At 38.9% G+C, this 21,245-nt stretch overlaps 1 long non-coding RNA gene and 1 pseudogene across 1 annotated transcript; one reads left to right on the top strand and one right to left on the bottom strand.

Moving 5' to 3' along the window:
• The window catches only part of LOC135729715 (uncharacterized), a 47,379-nt pseudogene that overhangs the window by 11,986 nt on the left and 14,148 nt on the right, over nucleotides 1-21,245 (bottom strand).
• On the top strand, nucleotides 5,151-11,514 carry LOC135729738 (uncharacterized). The gene is made up of 4 exons (XR_010525740.1): nucleotides 5,151-5,288; nucleotides 9,544-9,658; nucleotides 9,860-9,980; nucleotides 10,108-11,514. It is a non-coding gene; the product is annotated as an uncharacterized lncRNA (long non-coding RNA).

Genomic DNA, 21,245 nt, shown 5'->3' with positions numbered 1-21,245 from the left:
TTTACTTGTGGCTTGAAGGTTGATCATTATGGGATGCCAATTTTCTCCCTAGCAACCAAACTTAGTACCCTAGCAACGGAATAAACAAAGCCTTTTATCTCCGCTTCAGAACATCTTAGAGACACGGGGGTTTGACCGTTTTACTTGTGGCTTGAAGGTTGATCATTATGGGATGCCAATTTTCTCCCTAGCAACCAAACTTAGTACCCTAGCAACGGAATAAACAAAGCCTTATATCTCCACTTCAGAACATCATAGAGACACAGGGGTTGGACCGTTTTACTTGTGGCTTGAAGGTTGATCATTATGGGATGCCAATTTTCTCCCTAGCAACCAAACTTAGTACCCTAGCAACGGAATAAACAAAGCCTTATATCTCCGCTTCAGAACATCATAGAGACATGGGGGTTGGACCGTTTTACTTGTGGCTTGAAGGTTGATCATTATGGGATGCCAATTTTCTCCCTAGCAACCAAACTTAGTACCCTAGCAACGGAATAAACAAAGCCTTATATCTCCGCTTCAGAACATCATAGAGACATGGGGGTTGGACCGTTTTACTTGTGGCTTGAAGGTTGATCATTATGGGATGCCAATTTTCTCCCTAGCAACCAAACTTAGTACCCTAGCAACGGAATAAATGTTAGCTTCATTCTAGCTTCATGCTAATCATGTTAGCTTCATGCTAGCTTCATGCTAATCATGCTAGCATCATGCTAGCTTCATGCTAATCATGTTAGCTTCATGTTAGCTTCATGCTAATAATGTTAGCTTCATGCTAGCTTCATACTGATCATGCTAACATCATGCTAGCTTCATGCTAATCATGCTAGCTTCATGCTAATCATTCTAACTTTATGCTAATCATGCTAACAGCCAGATAGCCTACTAAAATAAACTTCTGTCAAACCATTTTAAATGTTCAGGCTACGCTTTTTCAAGCCAACATAAAGTTTGTCCTCAAACTTTAATATCTAGTTATTATTATTATTCTTCCAACCAAATTTCCGCAATTAATACGGCTCGAACCGTTTAACTTAGAAACTTCATTCAAACTCTCAAACGTGCGGACTATTCGGGAATAGTGTGCTATGACTTTTATAAGCAATCGGGGGTACGGTCTACGCCCCAGGGGCGAAAAAGCAGCCGAAAAATCCCATAGACTTAACATTGCGACAAACTTTGACGAGTCGTAGCTCAGACCTAGGATTTCACAGAAACTTGTGACTTGCCACATTTGAAGAGGCTGGCAGGCTCTGTAAGAACATAACTCACAATGGGGTGTAAGTTGTACCCCTGGGGTGTAAGAGGTCCCCAAATTTCCCCATAGACTTATAATGGGGCAGGAATCATGCCCATATAAGGAACTAAAAACGTCCCGAATGGGATATCTTTGCAGCGCAGTGTCATAGAGACATGGGGGTGGGCTCATTTTACTCAGGCATCCAATCAGTCCCTTAGGATCCTTATTGAGCTATCAAGCCACGCCCCTAGCAACCATTTTGGGCACCCTAGCAACATCTCCCATAGACTGCCATTATAAAATGCCCAGATGGATATCTTTGCAGCACAGTGTCACAGAGACATGGGGGTGGGCTCATTTTACTCAAGCATCCAATCAGTCTCTCACCATCCTTATTGAGGTATTAAGCCACGCCCCTAGCAACCAAATATGAGCAGCCTAGCAACATAATAAACAAAGCCTTATATCTCTGGATCCGGACATCATAGAGACATGGGGGTTGGGTCTTTGGGTCATATTAGCTTCATGCTAGCTTCATGCTAAGTCATACTAGCTTTGTGCTAGTTTCATGCTAGCTTTATGCTAATTTCATAATAAATCTTGCTAACTTAATGCTAAATCATGCTAGCATCATGCTAACTTCATGCTAGCTTCATGCTAGCTTCATGCTAATCATGCTAGCATCATCTTAATCATGCTAGCATCATGCTAATAATGCTAGGATCATGCTAATTTCATGCTAACTTCATGCTAATCATGCTAGCATCATGCTAGCTTCATGCTAATCATGCTAGCATCATGCTAGCTTCATGCTAATCATGCTAACATCATGCTAGCTTCATGCTTATCATGCTAACATCATGCTAGCTTCATGCTAATCATGCTAGCATCATGCTAACATCATGCTAGCATCATCTTAATCATGCTAAAATCATGCTAATAATGCTAGGATCATGCTAATTTCATGCTAAATTCATGTTAGCTTCATGCTAATCATGCTAGCATCATGCTAGCTTCATGCTAATCATGCTAGCATCATGCTAGCTTCATGCTAATCATGCTAGCATCATGCTAGCTTCATGCTAATCATGCTAACATCATGTTAGCTTCATGCTAATCACGCTAGCATCATGCTAACATCATGGTAGTTTCATGCTAATCGTGCTAGCATCATGCTAGCTTCATGCTAATCATGCTAGCTTCATGCTAATCATGTTAGCATCATGCTAGCTTCATGCTAATCATGTTAGCATCATGCTAGCTTCCTGCTAATCATGCTAGCATCATGCTAGCTTCATGCTAATCATGCTAGCATCATGCTAGCTTCATGCTAATCATGCTAGCATGATGCTAGCTTCATGCTAATCATGCTAGCATCATGCTAACCTCATGTTAATCATGCTAGCATCATGCTAGCTTCATGCTAATCATACTAGCATCATGCTTGCTTCAATGCTAATCATGTTAGCTTCATGCTAATCATGCGAACATCATGCTAGCTTCATGTTCATCATGCTAGCATCATGCTAGCTTCTTGCTAATCATGCTAGCATCATGCTAGCTTCGTGTTAATCATGCTAGCATCATGCTAGCTTCGTGCTAATCATGCTAGCATCATGCTAGCTTCAATGCTAATCATGTTAGCTTCATGCTAATAATGCGAACATCTTGCTAGCTTCATGCTAATCATGCTAGCATCATGTTAGCTTCATGCTAATCATGCTAACATCATGCTAGCTTCATGCTAATCATGCTAGCATCATGCTAGCTTCATGCTAATCATGCTAACATCTTGCTAGCTTCATGCTAATCATGCTAGCATCATGCTAGCTTCATGCTAATCATGCTTACATCATGCTAGCTTCATGCTGATCATGCTAGCTTCATGCTAATCATGCTAGCATCATGCTAACGTCATGCTGAATCATGCTAATCATGCTAGCATCATATTTCATCATGATAACTTTTTTAAATCATGCTAGCTTCACACTAAAACATGTCAACAGCCAGGTAAACTACTAGACTAAATTTCTTTTACATTTCTGTCAATCAACTTTTTGCATTTTCATGCACTGGTAATTCCTTGGGAATTGCATATCTAGTTATCATAGAAATCGTTCACGCCTTGACATTTATCTGTGACTTAAACCCTTGGCTGAATCATAAGCAAATGGCCACCCACTCACAGCATTGGATGGGCCATCAAGAGCCATTACATTCTGCTTTGTTTATCCTTAATGGCCCAATCAAAATGTGTCTCTTTTAGCATTTAATATAAAGATAGGGGAGAGAAGGTGAATCAGATGATGTTAAATTGACTCTTATTTTATCGTTTCCTACACCAGTCGCTGTTAAAGCATGTAAGTGTATTTTCAAGGTCCTTCCAACATAATCAACTGCATGAGATAAAACATCTTCAGTTGATTGTTTGCTGCTGTGCTTTCACTGCTTTGATACTCAGAGTTCACTTTAGCTATTGGATTTTGTCACTTTTTCATAAACTGCAGCATTTTAGACGAATTCAAGAAATGGCCAACATAAGAAAACTGTGCATCATCTCATCCAGAATGACCCAAAAAATCCAAACAAAGTGTCAGTTTCATGATTTTAAGCATTTTTTCCCAAAGTTATAAGCAAAGTTATATTTCTGTCATATCTCCAGATGGGGAGCTCTGTTTTTTTATAACTGCTTAGGTACCCTTAGATTTTGATGCTTATATACAAAAAGTCATTCTGTAGGTTTGTAGATTTTATGAAATTGAACATGTAAACTTTATTTAATAAAATTAATTTCATGTAGTTTGGTCATTTTTGTGTCAAAATTACTTAAAAATGACTGGAATAAAAACAACTTATTGTTTTTGTGAAGGATTTGGCTATTCTTATTGTATACCTGCGAATACTGAATAAATCCAACATAATACAAATGAGCTGTTTTAAATTAAAAACCATTTCAGGTTGATATGCAGGTCGTGAGCGCTGAGCAGACGGATTTAGGAAATATTACTGTTATTGTGCCACAATTCAAAGTTTTGAAAGCATTTCAGTCAATAATGTGTTTTTAAAGCAAAAATCTGCTGTAGGTTCATAAAGATATCGTCTATTCAAACATTTCCTTCGAGTTTTTGGAGATGGGAGCTCCAGATAATCAGCCTTCGCACAGCGCATATATACCGGACAACGGTGCCTCATCTCGGCCAGTCTTGCAGAAAATCACCGCTGGCTGTGACGTCAATGTAGTGTTTAAACTGTGGATAAAATTAATTTCGGGTGAATTTAACGGGCAATCTTTGGTCTTATAAGTCTATAAGCAGTGTTTCATTGTATAATTCGTTTGTAATTTGGACGTAACTTCAGCTGTTTGAAAAGTACTTCCTCAATACGAAGGTTGCAACCTTAGGAGGTCGCATTTCTAGGATGCATTCCTCATCAAGGCTGTCTTATTTCAGAATATTAACAAGTTGGCTTTTATTCTTATTTAATCGTAAATTGTTGTAATATGCGTATGACTTGCGAATTGTGACGATGTCATCAAAAAATAAATAAATATATTACTAATTTGACTTGCATTCATCTGTCATTATGCATCTGTGAAAATGTATTTGTGCTCATTCTTTGTACTAAAACATATGTCAATATGCTATGGATACGGATCAAGATGGCAACGGGTTAAGTCCAGCCTTTTTTACCTATATATTGATGATGAGGCAAGATGGCCGCAGCGGTTGTGTTGCTGTTGAGTGCCTCGCGGGGCTCCTAAGACTCCCGCGGCGATTTGTTGTTTATCCTCGGTCAGAGTCTTATTAGTTTTTCCAAATGGAGTCAATGTCACCGTTCGTCTGGAACACGGAAAGGAATTATATAATCACCGTCGTTGTGTGTCTAGCGGATTGTCGTTGAGACGCTGCTGGGAGAGAAACCCAAACTACGAGTCAGAGTGAGTAGTTCCAAAACCCGAAGTGGACTAACGGAGCGGAAGTCTACAGCCGAGGGCTAATGTACCCGAATCCATACAAAAGGTGACGTGGACTTGAGAAAACGAGTCGTGAGTACATTAATCCTGTTGCAGAGAGCACTTTTTTTGCTCACCTATTGACTGTGCGAACTATTATTGCTGCAGAGTATTTTTTGCTCACCATTTGACTGTGTGAACTATTATTGCTGCAAAGCATTGTGAACTGATTTATTATGCGGCTTTCACATAGGATGCGGTGTGCGCTGCGCTGCGCTATGAAACCCATTCATTTCAATGGCTTGCGCCGCGCGAGGGCGGTTTTTTGTTGCGCCGAGCAAAGCGCGAGCGCAGCTTGCGCTCACGCCGCGGTCAAAGTTCAAAATAGTTTAACTTTTGCGCTGCGCTCTGTGACGATTACCCGCGCGGCCAATAGAAACGGGGCATCCAAACAAGAAAAATGGACGAAAGCTTATACTCGGGATTCTCAGAGCTTTATAATACAAGTTTATGCTCCTACAGAGACATCGGAAGGAAAGCCTTGTCATGGAAACACGTAGCAATTCAAGTTGGCATGTCAGGTGTGTTTTAAGTCAAGCAGCTTGTTGTAGGTATGCTGAAAGTAACGTGAAATGGAGACGAGCAACATCAGTCTCTGTATTCCTCGTCGACTATTTAACGCAATTATAAACACTGTAGTAATTTATTGAAAACCCCGCCTACTTTGGTCTGGCCATCAGAGCACAAATTGCTTGGCTGCGCCGAACCCAGCGGCGAGCGCAGCGCACACCGCATCCTATGTGAAAGCCGCATTACTCTGGGTCTCATGTGGTACATTTTCCGCTCAGCGCTCCTTCAAAAGCGCGTGCTGCGGCCGGCGGCAAAAAACGCAAGGCATTCGGCGTGCATAAACAGCGCGCAAACGCTCCCTGCACATAGAATATCATTCAAAAAAGGCGTCTACAACTGCCATAAACACGTTTTGTGTGATCAGCCCCTTACTGAACCAATATACAGTATAAAGACGTGATAGCCGCTTTCAGCGTCACTCAAAGTGGGTCAGCTGCAGAGATTTGAATGCTGTTCATCTAGGCTTCTTTAACTTCATGAGGCGCTGCAAGAACCGACAGGTGGATGATATCAAAGCACCGTGAGAGCGAATCGAGAAATCATACAGAGGAGTTTGCTTATCAATCGTTCTCACGTTACTTTGATGTCAAACGCCTGCGGTTCTTAAGGAGGCGGCGACGCATAAAGTCGAACTCACCTTAAAACTATATTTATTGCTGTCGGACTAGCTCACATGGATTTAGCAGTTATGGAGGCCCCCCCACGCTTGAGGCCCTAGGCATTTGCCTACTCTGCCTATAGCTAGCGCCGGCCCTGGACCCCAGCAAAGAACCTAACAAAAAGCGTGGGAAAACGTTACAGAATGTAATACTTGGTTAACTTAAAAAACCAGGCTTAATGGCGTATGCAGTCTGCATATGTGACCTCCGCAGTCTGCACCCTTCAGATTCAGAAACGGCCTGCGATTGGTGATCCAGCTGTAACTCATTTTAAGTGACAGACAAACTGACCAATCATATTGTTCCTCTGAATGGGTGGGTTCTCTTATCACTAACTTTATGACAAATTCCGTTGGCTCGCTCGGTTTGTGTTTTAAAGATAAATGTGACTTTACTGCTGTCTTTTTCGGTTTATTTAGTTTAGTTTCGATTAAAATGGTAATGTAAAACTATTCTCCACTGTAAATTAATTGTGTGCTCAATTGCGAAGCCCTGTGTTGAATTTTTGCCGTGGAAAACATGAACCATTGCTGACTGAATTGTTTGACAAAGGCGTCTTACTGGAGTTTTCTACTGCCCACCGAAACTTGAAGCAAAACTGAGAAAAAATGTAACATTATTCATTTAATTCCACTAAAGGTGAGGAAGATATTAAATGTATAAGTTAGCGTTTTAAAAATTTTTAGCTTTCTACATCATAAATTTTAAATCATGATGTTAAAAATAAATAGCATAATTGAATAGTTTTTTTCATTGTATAGTGCTAGGTCTTTGTCCTGAATACCCAATATTTTTGTTTATTTAAATAAATTTGCAGTTTACCTTTTTGAATTGGTTACTATTAAGGAGTTTATTGAGTAATTCTACCTCAATTTTTATTTGTTGAATTTAAAGGACAAGTTCAGTATTTTACACTTAAAGCCTTTTATGGTTTACGATGAATTGGAACGGTTTTGACTGAAATTTGGACATATGATGCTGCCCCGAGATTTTTTGGGTTTTTGTTGCATCACCTCCCACCTCTACAACGTGTGCATAGGTGCACTGGAACAACCCTTCCTAAAATGCATTAAACTTTCGTTTACAAAGACGTGAAACTCATCGAGTGGTCAGGGGTGTTCACTGATATGCTTACACAAAAATCGCTGCAAAAGATATTTTCCAACAGGTGTTTTAGCATTCGTTGTAAATTGTGGACCTATTTTTCCACACGCCTCACACCCAAAAGCACACAAACAAAATAAACAGAAAATCACTGTATTGTGAAAATTTCTGATGTATGCTGTTAGCAGTATGTTATGCACTTGTGTTTTTTTAACAATAAATCAGGCAGCTTAAAAAACTAGTCTCTCCCATAATAAAATATGAAATATTACATGAAGTATTTTAATTGCAATGACTCCTCCTGATTTAGACTCCTCAATAATGTCATTGAATTCTGAAATTAATATGAAATGCAATATGTAAAAGGTTTTAAAATCCAAACTTTATGTTATTGTTTTTGGTTCATATGCAATATATTGCATTTATATTATGTTGCATCATATTAATTATTAATTATTAATTAATTTTTATGTTATGTTAAATTAAGGCTTTACTTTATGCTACAGTCTTAATTTTATTAGTTGTCCACTTGTATAAAGTGAAGGATTTTTTTATAAAATGTATTGATTTTTGAATTGTCCAATCAGCGCTCACGTTGCACCGATGCCGTTGACTAGGCTAGCTCGTTAGGTTGGCGGTCTTTCTGGAACACAGCCAAGCAAAGCATCGTGCTGCTGTTTACTCCTCTGATTTTAAGTGTTATTCGTCTCTTTGGTGAGCACATATAAGCACAGTTTGTACATTTAAGATTAAATAATTGTCTTTGTTATCAGTTTTAGTTATGGTTATATTCTGAGTTAAGTTGCTTGCAAAAATATTTCTGAGGTAAACCATATGCGTGAGCCCGTTGGTTTGGCGGTCTTTCTGGAACACAGCCAAGCAAAGCATCGTGTTGCTTTTTACTCCTTTGAATTTTTAGTGTTATTCGTCTCTTTGGTGAGCACATATAAGCACAGTTTGTACATTTAAGATATAATAATTGCCTTCGTTATCAGTTTTAGGTTATATTATATGGTTATATTCTGAGTTAAGTTACTTGAAAAAATATTTATGACGTAAACCATATGCGCGAGCACGTCATCTTGAATATGCAAATGAAAAGTGCAGTTGAAATTTAAAGCCTTTATTTTCATATATATGGATACCTGTACAATGACATTCTTCCTTTTTTATTACCACATTACATTCAACTGTGATTGTCATTAAAATAATAAAGTAGAAATAAACCTGTTAAACAATATATGGTGTCTGTGCAGTGTAAGTATGACATGCTTGTCAAGTATGCAACACATACTCAAAATGTGACACCTGAATTTAACCCATCCCAGTGAGTGGTGAACACAGCTATTTCTTCAGTGAAAGAAGGTTTAAGATGCCTTGTTACCCATGTTGCGACTGTGATGTCCTTGAACAAGCCCAACTCTCTAACCACTAGGCTATGACTGTGTATCAAAAACTGCAGTATTAAATTAATTTTTGTGTTGAGATTAAAATAATGTCAGAGTGATATTGGGGTCAATTAGTGTTTGACATATTGAACATTCTGATGCTGGTGAATAAAACTGTTTCTTAGTATTCACATCCTGTAGCTTACACTTCTGTATGTATTGCCAGAAGATATAGGTGGAAACACTTTACTATGGGGACAATTGGGCATTTTAACAATGAATAGAACTGGCTCTTCTCAGGACTAGACCTCCAGAAAGGGTAGTGGTTCATCTCAGCAGTCTTTATCCCTCTCTTCAGGCTCTAGCAGTTCATTACTATGGTGCTACCATATCACACTATGCATATGATTAAGATGCCTACGGCCTCGTGCCTCTGGCCTAATCACAGCCGTGATGATATAGAGCTATATCACACTCCTACTCGAGCGATATTGCTTAAATATAACATTTACGTGGCAATGTTTACGATTTGCTTGTGTAATTATTTGTTATGTTTGTAATGAAAAGGGATCAGCATTAATTGTGGACTGCTGTGTCTTGGAAACTTGATCAGCGTGCTTGGTGATGAAGGCAAGAAGGGAACTTTCGTACAGAGACTCTAAGCTGACGCGTCTTCTCCAGGGTAAGACCGATACGTTTAAGATATTCGTTCATATGGATCTGTAGTTTTTAACACTACGTTATGATGTCAACTTCATGCAAATGCTTCTCAAAACCTTCCCTCATGAATGCGCAGCAGTCTACCATATTATGATGCTTATAAAAATTCTTATAAAACATTGTTAGCTGTGTGTAACTTCTCGTTTCAACACTCATCATATAGTTCTGCTACTCCTGGAAGAGGACGAGGACGTGGCAGGGGTCGGGGTGCTGCCATTCCGTTAGAAAGTGTTGATATGCAGCGAGTCCAGATGTTGCGGGCTGAACGACTCACGTCAGAGCAAGTAGGCTAGCATTTATTGCCATACCTGAATAGTTTCACTAAATCTTATCTTCATATACCTGTAAATTATCTGCATTACACAAATGGTAATACTCTAGAAACAAATAATATATTCAATGTCGTTTCAGGACAGGATCCAGAGTCTTAGTCTTCAGGAGTCACATCAGCTCCTGCAGAGATGCCTTACCAGGGACATCATGGCCACACAGGACACCCCTGCAGCAGCCCCCACTCCTATCCCGGGTCATCCTACCTGGTGTGTGTGTCTGCATTGCAGAGAAATGCCAACAGACATAGAAAGCAAGTGTTTTGGACAACGTTCGAACAGTTGCATTTCCACCCTACCCCATTTTGGTCCTTAGATTATCAAGGAGGGTCTGGAATGACATAAGGGCTGTCCAGGATGCCCCAGAACCTGGTGAAAGCAATAAACGGTTCTGACATGCTGCCTACAGGCAATATGTGGTTTGGCAGTATGGGTTCCTTGGCCCAGGACATAGGGTTGTCATACCAAGCTGCTGCGTGTGTAAGATCAGAGAGCATTACCCAGATCCACATGGTCAGTATACCGGGTTTGTATCTAGTAGAGTTTAGACCCACCTGTTGTTCTAAATAGTTTGACTGATAATATTTTATAAATATATTTAACATTTTCAGTGTGATAATGGTTTTTGGCCATGGTTCTGTTCACATTTTACTGTTCATTTTATTACTGTTATTTATTTCATAGTTTTCTTGTTTACATTACATTTTTCTTTTCATAAATTGTATGTATTTGGTATTGTTAAATTATGTCTTATTAAATATTATAAAATGACATGAGAGTATGGGTGTCTGTCATATACACTTTACAATAGATAAGTAAAAGAACGTGTCACACATTGATTCATTGATTGAAGTTCACAACAGCAACATGTGGAGTTGGCCCTCATTCTGGTGCTTCTGGGTGCCCTGTACACAAAGAAACACAAAAAGTGATTTTCAATATTTATTTATTTTTAACTCAAAACAATCAAAAGTGTGATGGTTTATAAAACGTTAGCAGCAACAAAAAGAAAGAACCATGGACATTTTATTCTAACAACTCTAACACACTTGCTAACATGGATAGATTTATATGTTTTATATAAGTTTCTGTAAAGTATATATATATATATATGAGACTTATTGGTATTTCAGATATGTCTAGTATAATACTCATCTAGGTATGAAATTTTTAAAGATATGGAGTATACACCCACAATGGAGAAAATATATATACTGGTGATGGTGTGTATATTGTTATTTGTATATGTATGTATTGTGGATGTGTATACACATGGTAAATGGACTGCATTTATATAGCACTTTTAACAGACCTATGGCCATCCAAAGCGCTTTACAATTAGCCTCACATTCACCCATTCACTCACACATTCATACACCGATGGCGGTGTACACACATACATACCACACACGGGCATGGTGCAATATTACATTTTTACCTCTGCAATGATTTGATTATGTGGGTATTGTTGATGTACAGTCTTGTTCAAAATAATAGCAGTACAATGTGACTAACCAGAATAATCAAGGTTTTTAGTATATTTTTTATTGCTACGTGGCAAACAAGTTACCAGTAGGTTCAGTAGATTCTCAGAAAACAAATGAGACCCAGCATTCATGATATGCACGCTCTTAAGGCTGTGCAAATGGGCAATTAGTTGAATTAGTTGAAAGGGGTGTGTTCAAAAAAAATAGCAGCGTGGCATTCAATCACTGAGGTCATCAATTTTGTGAAGAAACAGGTGTGAATCAGGTGGCCCCTATTTAAGGATGAAGCCAACACTTGTTGAACATGCATTTGAAAGCTGAGGAAAATGGGTCGTTCAAGACATTGTTCAGAAGAACAGCGTACTTTGATTAAAAAGTTGATTGGAGAGGGGAAAACCTATAAAGAGGTGCAAAAAATGATAGGCTGTTCAGCTAAAATGATCTCCAATGCCTTAAAATGGAGAGCAAAACCAGAGAGACGTGGAAGAAAACGGAAGACAACCATCAAAATGGATAGAAGAATAACCAGAATGGCAAAGGCTCAGCCAATGATCACCTCCAGGATGATCAAAGACAGTCTGGAGTTACCTGTAAGTACTGTGACAGAAGACGTCTGTGTGAAGCTAATCTATTTTCAAGAATCCCCGCAAAGTCCCTCTGTTAAAAAAAGGCATGTGCAGAAGAGGTTACAATTTGCCAAAGAACACATCAACTGGCCTAAAGAGAAATGGAGGAACATTTTGTGGACTGATGAGAGTAAAATTGTTCTTTTTGGGTCCAAGGGCCACAGGCAGTTTGTGAGACGACCCCCAAACTCTGAATTCAAGCCACAGTACACAGTGAAGACAGTGAAGCATGGAGCATGATATGGGCATGTTTCTCCTATGGTGTTGAGCCTATTTATCGCATACCAGGGATCATGGATCAGTTTGCATATGTTAAAATATTTGAAGAGGTCATGTTGCCCTATGCTGAAGAGGACATGCCCTTGAAATGGTTGTTTCAACAAGACAATGACCCAAAACACACTAGTAAACGGGCAAAGTCTTGGTTCCAAACCAACAAAATTAATGTTATGGAGTGGCCAGCCCAATCTCCAGACCTTAATCCAATTGAGAACTTGTGGGGTGATATCAAAAATGCTGTTTCTGAAGCAAAACCAAGAAATGTGAATGAATTGTGGAATGTTGTTAAAGAATCATGGAGTGGAATAACAGCTGAGAGGTGCCACAAGTTGGTTGACTCCATGCCACACAGATGTCAAGCAGTTTTAAAAAACTGTGGTCATACAACTAAATATTAGTTTAGTGATTCACTGGATTGCTAAATCCCAGAAAAAAAAAATGTTTGTACAAAATAGTTTTGAGTTTGTACAGTCAAAGGTAGACACTGCTATTTTTTTGAACACACCCCTTTCAACTAATTGCCCAATTGCACAGCCTTAAGAGCGTGCATATCATGAATGCTGGGTCTTGTTTGTTTTCTGAGAATCTACTGAACCTACTGGTAACTTGTTTGCCACGTAGCAATAAAAAATATACTAAAAACCTTGATTATTCTGGTTAGTCACATTGTACTGCTATTATTTTGAACAAGACTGTATATGGGTATGGTGCAATATTATATCCTTACCTAAGCAATGATTTGATTATATGTTTATTATTGATGTATATGGGTTTGATGAATTCTGCAACTGTATTATCACTTTGCAAATGTTATTTAAATGGGCAGCTGTGTAACACCTGCTGAAAGTCTGATGAAGGGTCGTAAGGGCTTGAAACGTTACAAATAAAAATCACTTTATTGGTAGTTCTCTGGTGTGCGGATCTTTACTTTTATCCGTATCTTTGATCCTTCACCCGTATTATTTGGATGTGCGTGATAACACCGTGCTTATAGAACCATGGACATTGACAATACTGCAATATTGTACAAATGAGCATCTACTCACCTATTCCTCTGGTGTGCTGTGTCCTTAGAAGCTCCTCCGTTGAAGGTGCTGTCACACCTGACAGGACTCCAAGACTTCTTGGGTCACCAGGTCTTTTTGTTGCCCTAAGGGGAAGCGCTGCAGATGCCAGCCTTTTCTGTAGGCTTTCTTGACCTTTACTGAGTACAGCTGCCATCTCCTGGACCGTTTGCTGTAAAGCTTGGCATACCTGTTTAAAAAAAACAATAATAAAAAAAGTGCTGGTAGGGGCATCTTGGTATTTTAATGTTTTCAACATATTTATAAACAAGTTTATATTTTTGAGATCAATTAGTATGGTGTATGGCAATACACGTTGGTCCAAAAGTTGAAGCCAGGGTATGTGTGCTTTAAACAATAACCCCTGCCTGTTAGTCAGTACTTTCCATAACACTTCCCCTTGTGACCCACCCTAACAACATTCAATGAATATCGTGGAGCATCTTACTGAAGACTGCCATCTCGTTTTTTCTTTGGTGCTCTGTTGATGTGATGATTGTAGTCAAGAGCGGCAAGGAAGACTCGTGCACTGTACACTGCATGTGTGAAGCAGAAACGTTTGCTGGCGTACATTAATATGTGATTATGGAACGACTCATGGTCTGCAGTTGATCTGGGGAAAACAAGAAGTGTAAGTTGAACCTTACCAACAGTGAACACATGAAATGTGTTATCTACAAAAGTTTTACTCACCTGAAATGTAAATACTTAGGAACATCCTTAAGCCATCGTGCATCAAGAATTATTTCACGGAGTTTCTGATGGGCTTCTGAGTTAGGCTCTATCCATTCTTTTTCCCTTGGCTCCACAAGGGGACCGTAATGGCAGCTGCCCAAGAATGCTCCCCAGTTACATGATGGAGTAGGCCAACACACATGTCCTAAAATGTAAAAGAAGGCAGAAATGTCAATTTCTGTTGCATATTTATATCCACATGCCAATTTCTTGTTTGTTTTATAAATTGACACAAATACATACAAAGAATTAATCATAGTTCTCAGCAGTCTTGCAACAGTACCAAAAATGGTTGCAGATGTTTTTACACCATTCCAGAAGAATAGAGCAACCCTTCTGTTGGCCTAGCTGTAAAACAACATATAACGTGCATGTTTTATGGCATGTCACAGAAAGATTATTACATATGTGTAAATACAAAGTGTGGTATTACCGCTGTCAGCCTTCTGGAAAGATTTTTTGAACCATGCCAGACATCGAGAGAATGGAGAACACCCTTATCTTTTAACACCCCTGTCTTTGGATATGTAAAGTAAGAACAAAAAAACAAAACAAAAAAGAGATTTAAAACGCATACTGAAAGTACTGTCCTAAAGGCAGCTGTGTTGCAACAACAATCATTCCAAATAAATAATCAAGCATAACCACTACTTACTGAAAAGAGCTGAAATCTGTGTGTTGGCATCTGTGCATATCTCAGTCAGCGTGACATTTCGACAGAGGTCATCAAATGTTCGGAGAAACCCCTCCTTCTCCATGGCCACTGAATTTCTTGCCGTCTCCCTCTTGTCAATATTGACAATTGAAATGATTTTTTTGTGTCATTGTCCATGACACAAATAGAACACAAATAGAAGAGATTATCACATAATTTGAGACAGAATATCACATAAATACAGCATGCATAACAAAAATTTGAACAGTAATCAATGACAAACTCTCTCACCGTCCGGACAAGGACTGGGAGCCAATGCTAGATAATTGTGGTGGGGAAGGTATCATGGTCCCAGCCTTGAATGGCGTGGAGGTATATTTGTCCGTCTTGTAGCTGTGCAGGCAACAAAGTAAAAAACAAAGCATTAACTCTTTCCCCGCCATTGACGAGATATCTCGTCAATTAAGAGAAAACGCTTCCCCGCCAATGACGAGATTTTCCGTCTTTCCGCAATACCGCTTTTATCCACCAGGTGGCGCCCTTCCACAACTTTTTAAAACCGGAAGTATTGCCCTATGGCAAGCTGCTGCATGTCCGTGTCTGTTTTAAAGATCGCTCTGAATGGGATCTCTATGAAAAGTCCGTCACAAAAATGGAATTATCATTGCTTTATGCTCAAAATATGGTGTTTTTGCAAAAACCTACCCATATTCAAAAGCTGATTGCAAAAGAACCACTAAAGGTAGGATGAAACGGTTTTTTTTTTTGTTTGAAAGCAGAGGGTCTGTTCTTTCATTTGGTATATTGTATGTTTATATATTTAAAGAAGAACATTTTCTGGAAGGCATTAAACTTTGGTGAAAATCATGAAAAACGCTGGCGTTGGCTGGCAACTTTTTTTAAAAACGCTTAAAGTGAAATGATCGTTATAAAATAAAATCCATGAGCACTTACATATTTAGGTTTTGTGTGAACATAAAGTCAAGTCAAATTACTCACTAAATACAAATTGTAGTGTTACTGATACTTCATTCAAGGTGTAATGTCGCCGTATAAACGACCATGTAGAAAATCGAAATATTACTAGAAAACCACTGCCGATTGGAAAGCTAAAGTTAGCTCCCAGCAAGCATAAACAAAGCCTCCATCGTAATCAAATTATGTCAAAGTTGGCAATAGGATATAAATGAACATTTACATTCATAACATTGTCTGTAAACAATAATTTACACAAACTTTCGCCCTTCCGTGACTTTGCTTGATCATGTCCACTTCAGAGCTTATATTAGCCCTAACGTTAGTTGCTATAAACCTATAAGTTATATTCACCAAGGTTAGCACTGGCTGCATAATTCTACCGTGAGCTAATCTCATCGTTGTGTTTATAGGTTATAAAGAAAAAACTAATTGAAGTTACCCACCTGTCCAGCAAAAACAGAGCCACCTGTACATCGGATTGGAAGCCCGCAGAGTTGTCGCCACCTTTCGAAGGCTTTTCCGATGTAAATCCGGGACTTCCAACGTTCCTTTTGCTTTTCTGCCAACTTAGCCCTTTGTTCAGCGGAACGTCATCTCTTTGGCCGTGTATCGGCCTTATCAAAAATTCAGATTTTATAGTCGCCTTTCTACGAGTTATCCTGACCTCACGCTTCTCACTACTCCAGTCCTCACACCCCGTTCATGTGCACGTGCACTAATGCCCCAAAACCCACCCCCAAATCCTTCTTGTCGTTTATTGGCTGAAACTTGTTTGTTATGCTTCGTTGGTTTAGGTTTGGCCATTTTGTTTGTATTGCAGTTTGTGAAGCCTGCGCTGTCTACAGAGACCGCGTTTTTTTACAGTGTGATCAGGGAACGGGTAGCTAGCAGATAGTGATGGTATGTTTGCTGTATGTAACAAAAAATGTTTTATGGCCTAAAATACGTCAATTCGCTTAGAGCGCCTTTAACATCAGGCGTATTCTAGCTATATTTCTGAGATGGAAAAAGGACGGCTTCACAGTACTCTGGACAGAAGAATCAAAAGTGAGGTTGGTGTCAAAAAATACACCAAGGTTCCTGTTTTACTTTGAGACTCTAAAACAGTGCCATCAACAGACAATATCAGAGTAGTTGCTTTGCGAACTCGATGCCGAGACCCTATAAGCATAACCTCAGTTTTTCCACCATTCAAGCACAGAAAGTTATTATTCATCCATAGTTTAATCTCAGAAATACAGCCAGCAAGGTAACAAGAATCAATATATTCTCCAGGTTTAGAATGGATATAAATTTGGGTATCATCAGCATAGAAATGATAATTAAGACCAAGCGATCGCAGAAGGATATAAATAAATATTAAAAAGTAAAGGACCCAAAACAGATTCCTGAGGGACACCAGTAAAAACCGGACAAGAAACAGAGCTAAAGCCACCCATCGATACAAATTGGGAACGGTCAGTAAAATACGATTTAAACCATTCCAAACCTGCCTCAGCACCCCAAATGTAGTTTCTAGTCGAGCTAGTAAAGACCGTGATCCACAGTGTCAAAGGCTGCTTTAAGATCCAGAAGAATTAAAAGTGAGAGCTCCAGAATCTGCAGCCATCAGCAAGTCATTGGTAACTTTGACTAAGGCCGTTTCAGTGCTGTGACATTTGCGAAAACCTGACTGAAGGGGTTCAAACAGATTATTAGTTATTAGATGATTACTGAGTTGGGAAGCAACAACACGCTCAAGCACCTTTGCCAAGCAAGAAAGATTAGAAATGGGGCGAAAATTGTTAAAATCATCCATAGGAACATTATCTTTCTTTGGCACCGGCATAAAAGCAGCAGTCTTTAGTACTGCTGATACGACTCCAGTTTCCAGTAATTCATTTATAATACTAAGGATAAAGGGGCACCACACAGAGAAGAATGCTTTAAATAAATCCGTAGGAATTGGATCCAGCAAACAGGTGGATGATTTTGTGTTTGATACCTCCCTTGTGAGAGCCTCAGAATCAAGTAGTGAAAAATGAGTTAAACACCAGTGAACCCAGATGTGTAAAGAAATTAAGTAGCACAGTCAGAGTTAGCCTCAATTTCTTTGCGGGTATTAGCAACATTTGAGTTAAAATAATGTAAGAAAGAATCACAGAGCTGCTGGGAGCCAGGCAAATGAGTTACAGAATTAACTTGAAGCAACTTGTTTATGGTTTGGAACAGATGCCTGGGATTATTTTGATTATTTACAATAGTCTGAGAGTAATACGATGATCTTTCAGCTTCCAAGAGAGTTTGATAGCCCCCCAAAAGGACCTTCCATTCTTGATAATAGACACTCTGACCAGTGGCACCATTTACGCTCCATTTGCTGACAAGCAGACTGTCAGATTGTTGTTATACCACGGAGCGGAACGGGCATATGTGACCTTGCGTGACCTTCGATGAGTATTAGAAATACTAATAACCAGACATTCAAATGATGAATACTGGGGAACAGTCACAGTGCTTGTACAACATTTTAAATTGTAAACAACAATGATGCCTCCACCTCTACCAGATAATCTTGGAAGATCTAATACTCCAAAACCCGCAGGTGGGATCTGATTAAACAGGAACCCATCGTTTCCCTTATGGCAAGTTTCAGTTAAAAGCAACAAGTCCAGATTTTTGTCTGTAATAAAATCGGATAAGAGCAATGCTTTATTGTTCACAGATCGTGCATTAAATAAAGCAGCGTAGGCCTGACATTGTAACAGCACCATCAGAGGTTTAACATCCATGCTCGGAACCAATATTAAATTACTAAAAACCACACCAGAATAGGACAGTTTGTTGGTCTTACGTCGGCAAATGGGGGCAAAGATGTTAGGAGAGAATGTAACAGCAAAGCTGCGCCTCACGCCCCGATAGATATATCGCTTGGGACGTAACAGACCAATATCTCGACAGAGATTATAAAAGTCTTTAGCTAGAGAATAACAGTTATGTTTTAAAGCCAAAAGCGTACGTGTAGTGTACCTTAGCGCCATGATCGATGAATGCCCGTTCACAAGTCAAGGCGTATGGAGCTCCGTAACACACCAACCACAATGTCGTACAATCCACACACTCAGTTTACACACTGCAGACTAGTCCAGGTGACCCTCCTCAGTGGCATTCTCCCCTGCAATCCACACACAGCCGGGCTGCAGCTCAACCTGAGTTAAACACTGCACGTTTTCCAAGCAAATCTTCGTCAAGCTCAAATTCTTAAAATCCTCACAGACAGTTGAATCAACGCGGTAATCCAGGGCCCACTACAGTTTAGTCTAAAAGGAACTTAAAATAAAAAGATATAAACAAATAAAACAGTAACAGGAGCGGCAGCAAAGCGCACCAGCGTACCCTGAGACCGGAAGTCAAGTGTTGTTCCTGACCTCAAGTAAGTCACAAATGTGGGCTTAGGCCATGAAAGAGGAAATGGACTCCCTTAAAGAAAATGACACATTTACACTTACTCCACTACCAGAAGGTTAACATGCAGTGGGGGGTAGATGGGTATATTCCATCAAACGTAATGCAGATGAGACTGAGACATACAAAGCCAGCTATGTAGCTAAAGGCTACATAGTGATGGGTGTAGATTACAAGGAGACTTTTTCCCCAACAGCAAATATCACTTCGGTACGAGCTTTCAGAGGTGGAAAGTAACGAATTACATTTACTCACGTTACTGTAATTGAGTAGTTTTTTTGTGTACTTTTACTTTTTTGAGTAGTTTTTAAAATCTTTACTTTTACTTAAGTATGTTTTGTTTAAAGTATTGTACTTCGCTACATTTTAAATCATATCCGTTACAGAGTAAAAAAATAGGGAAGCTAGAAGACAATAAACGTGCCAAAAGTATATAGCCATGGCACTCATCTCATTGTATGCTCATTTAAACTATAGTTTAATAAAATAATGTATGTTACCAGCAATACATCAATTTAAACCTTACTATAGTGATTGTATTTACTAGCCGCTGACCACCTTCAAAAGTGCAAAACTCACATGTAAAAATCATTAAACAATTCCATAAATGTTTCTTAGTTTAAAAAAGCTTTTTATTTTATTAACTTTTTGTTATTGCACTTTAATTGTAAAGATGTTCCTACAATAAAAAGCAACTAGTTTAAGATTTATATTCCCTTGTCATTTTTTAACTATCCTAGAATCCTCCACCTCTCCCCTCCCTGTAAAAAAAGTAACTTTTACTCTAAGTAAAGTTAAAATGACTTACTTTTTACTTTTACTTGAGTAGATTTTTAGACCAGTAACTTTAATTAAGTAAAATATTATTGAAGTAACTTTACTTTTACGTGAGTACAATATTTTATTATTCTTTCCACCTCTGCGAGCTTTGATGCAAATGGCGGCACAATACGATCTAGACCTCCACCAGATGGATGTAAAGACTGCATATTTGCATGCACCAATTGATTTTGAGATCTATTTGGAACAGCCAGAAGGATTTGAGATTGAGTCAGACATAGGTGAAAAACTAGTCTGTAAATTGAACAGGTCATTGTATGGTTTAAAACAGTCCAGAAGGAACTGGAACAAAATGCTACATGATTGTCTGATTGAGAATGACTTTGTGCAGAATTCAGCTGATCACTGCGTGTACAGTAAACAAAATGATAAAGAGAGAGTGATTGTAATAATCTGGGTTGATGATATGATTATTGCTGCAAGTAACAATGATTTACTGAATTGGGTGAAAAAGATGCTGACAGCAAAATTTAAAATGAAAGATCTGGGAAAACTCAAACATTTCCTAGGAATTGATTCATTAAAGGAATTGAGTCATTAAAGTGAATCAGAAGAAGTACATTTTAAAGATACTAGAGAGATTGTAAACCCAGATTAACACCATGTGAGCACAAGCTTAACTACAACAATGATGGTGATCCTGTTAATTCTAAAAGGTACCGTAAGGCAGTTGGTAGTTTGATCTAACTAATGACATGTACAAGACCTGATTTAAGCTGGATTGTTAGCAAACTGTCTCAGTATCTCTCTGATCCAAAGGAACAACACTGGTCTTCTGTTTAGCATGTGATGAGGTACTTAAAAAGTACAATTGATCATGAACTATGTCACAGGAAAAGTAAAGAAAGACTTAAACTTGTAGCATATAGTGATGTTGATTGGGCATCAGATCTAAATGACAGGAGGAGTACCACAGGATACTGTTTTAGTGTTTCTCCAAATGGTCCTTTGATTTCCTGGAAGTCAAAGAAACAGTCAACAGTTGCTTTATCAACATGTGAAGCAGAGTATATGGATCTGGCTGCAACCACACAGGAAAGCATGTATCTTGTACAGTTGTTGAATGACTTGGAAAATGACTGCATGTATGAGCCAGTACACATTTTTGAGGA

Source organism: Paramisgurnus dabryanus, chromosome 11, assembly GCF_030506205.2.
Source record: "Paramisgurnus dabryanus chromosome 11, PD_genome_1.1, whole genome shotgun sequence".
NCBI lineage: Eukaryota > Metazoa > Chordata > Actinopteri > Cypriniformes > Cobitidae > Paramisgurnus > Paramisgurnus dabryanus.
Note: the sequence above shows the minus strand (reverse complement) of the source record. Positions and strands in the feature narration are given on the sequence as shown.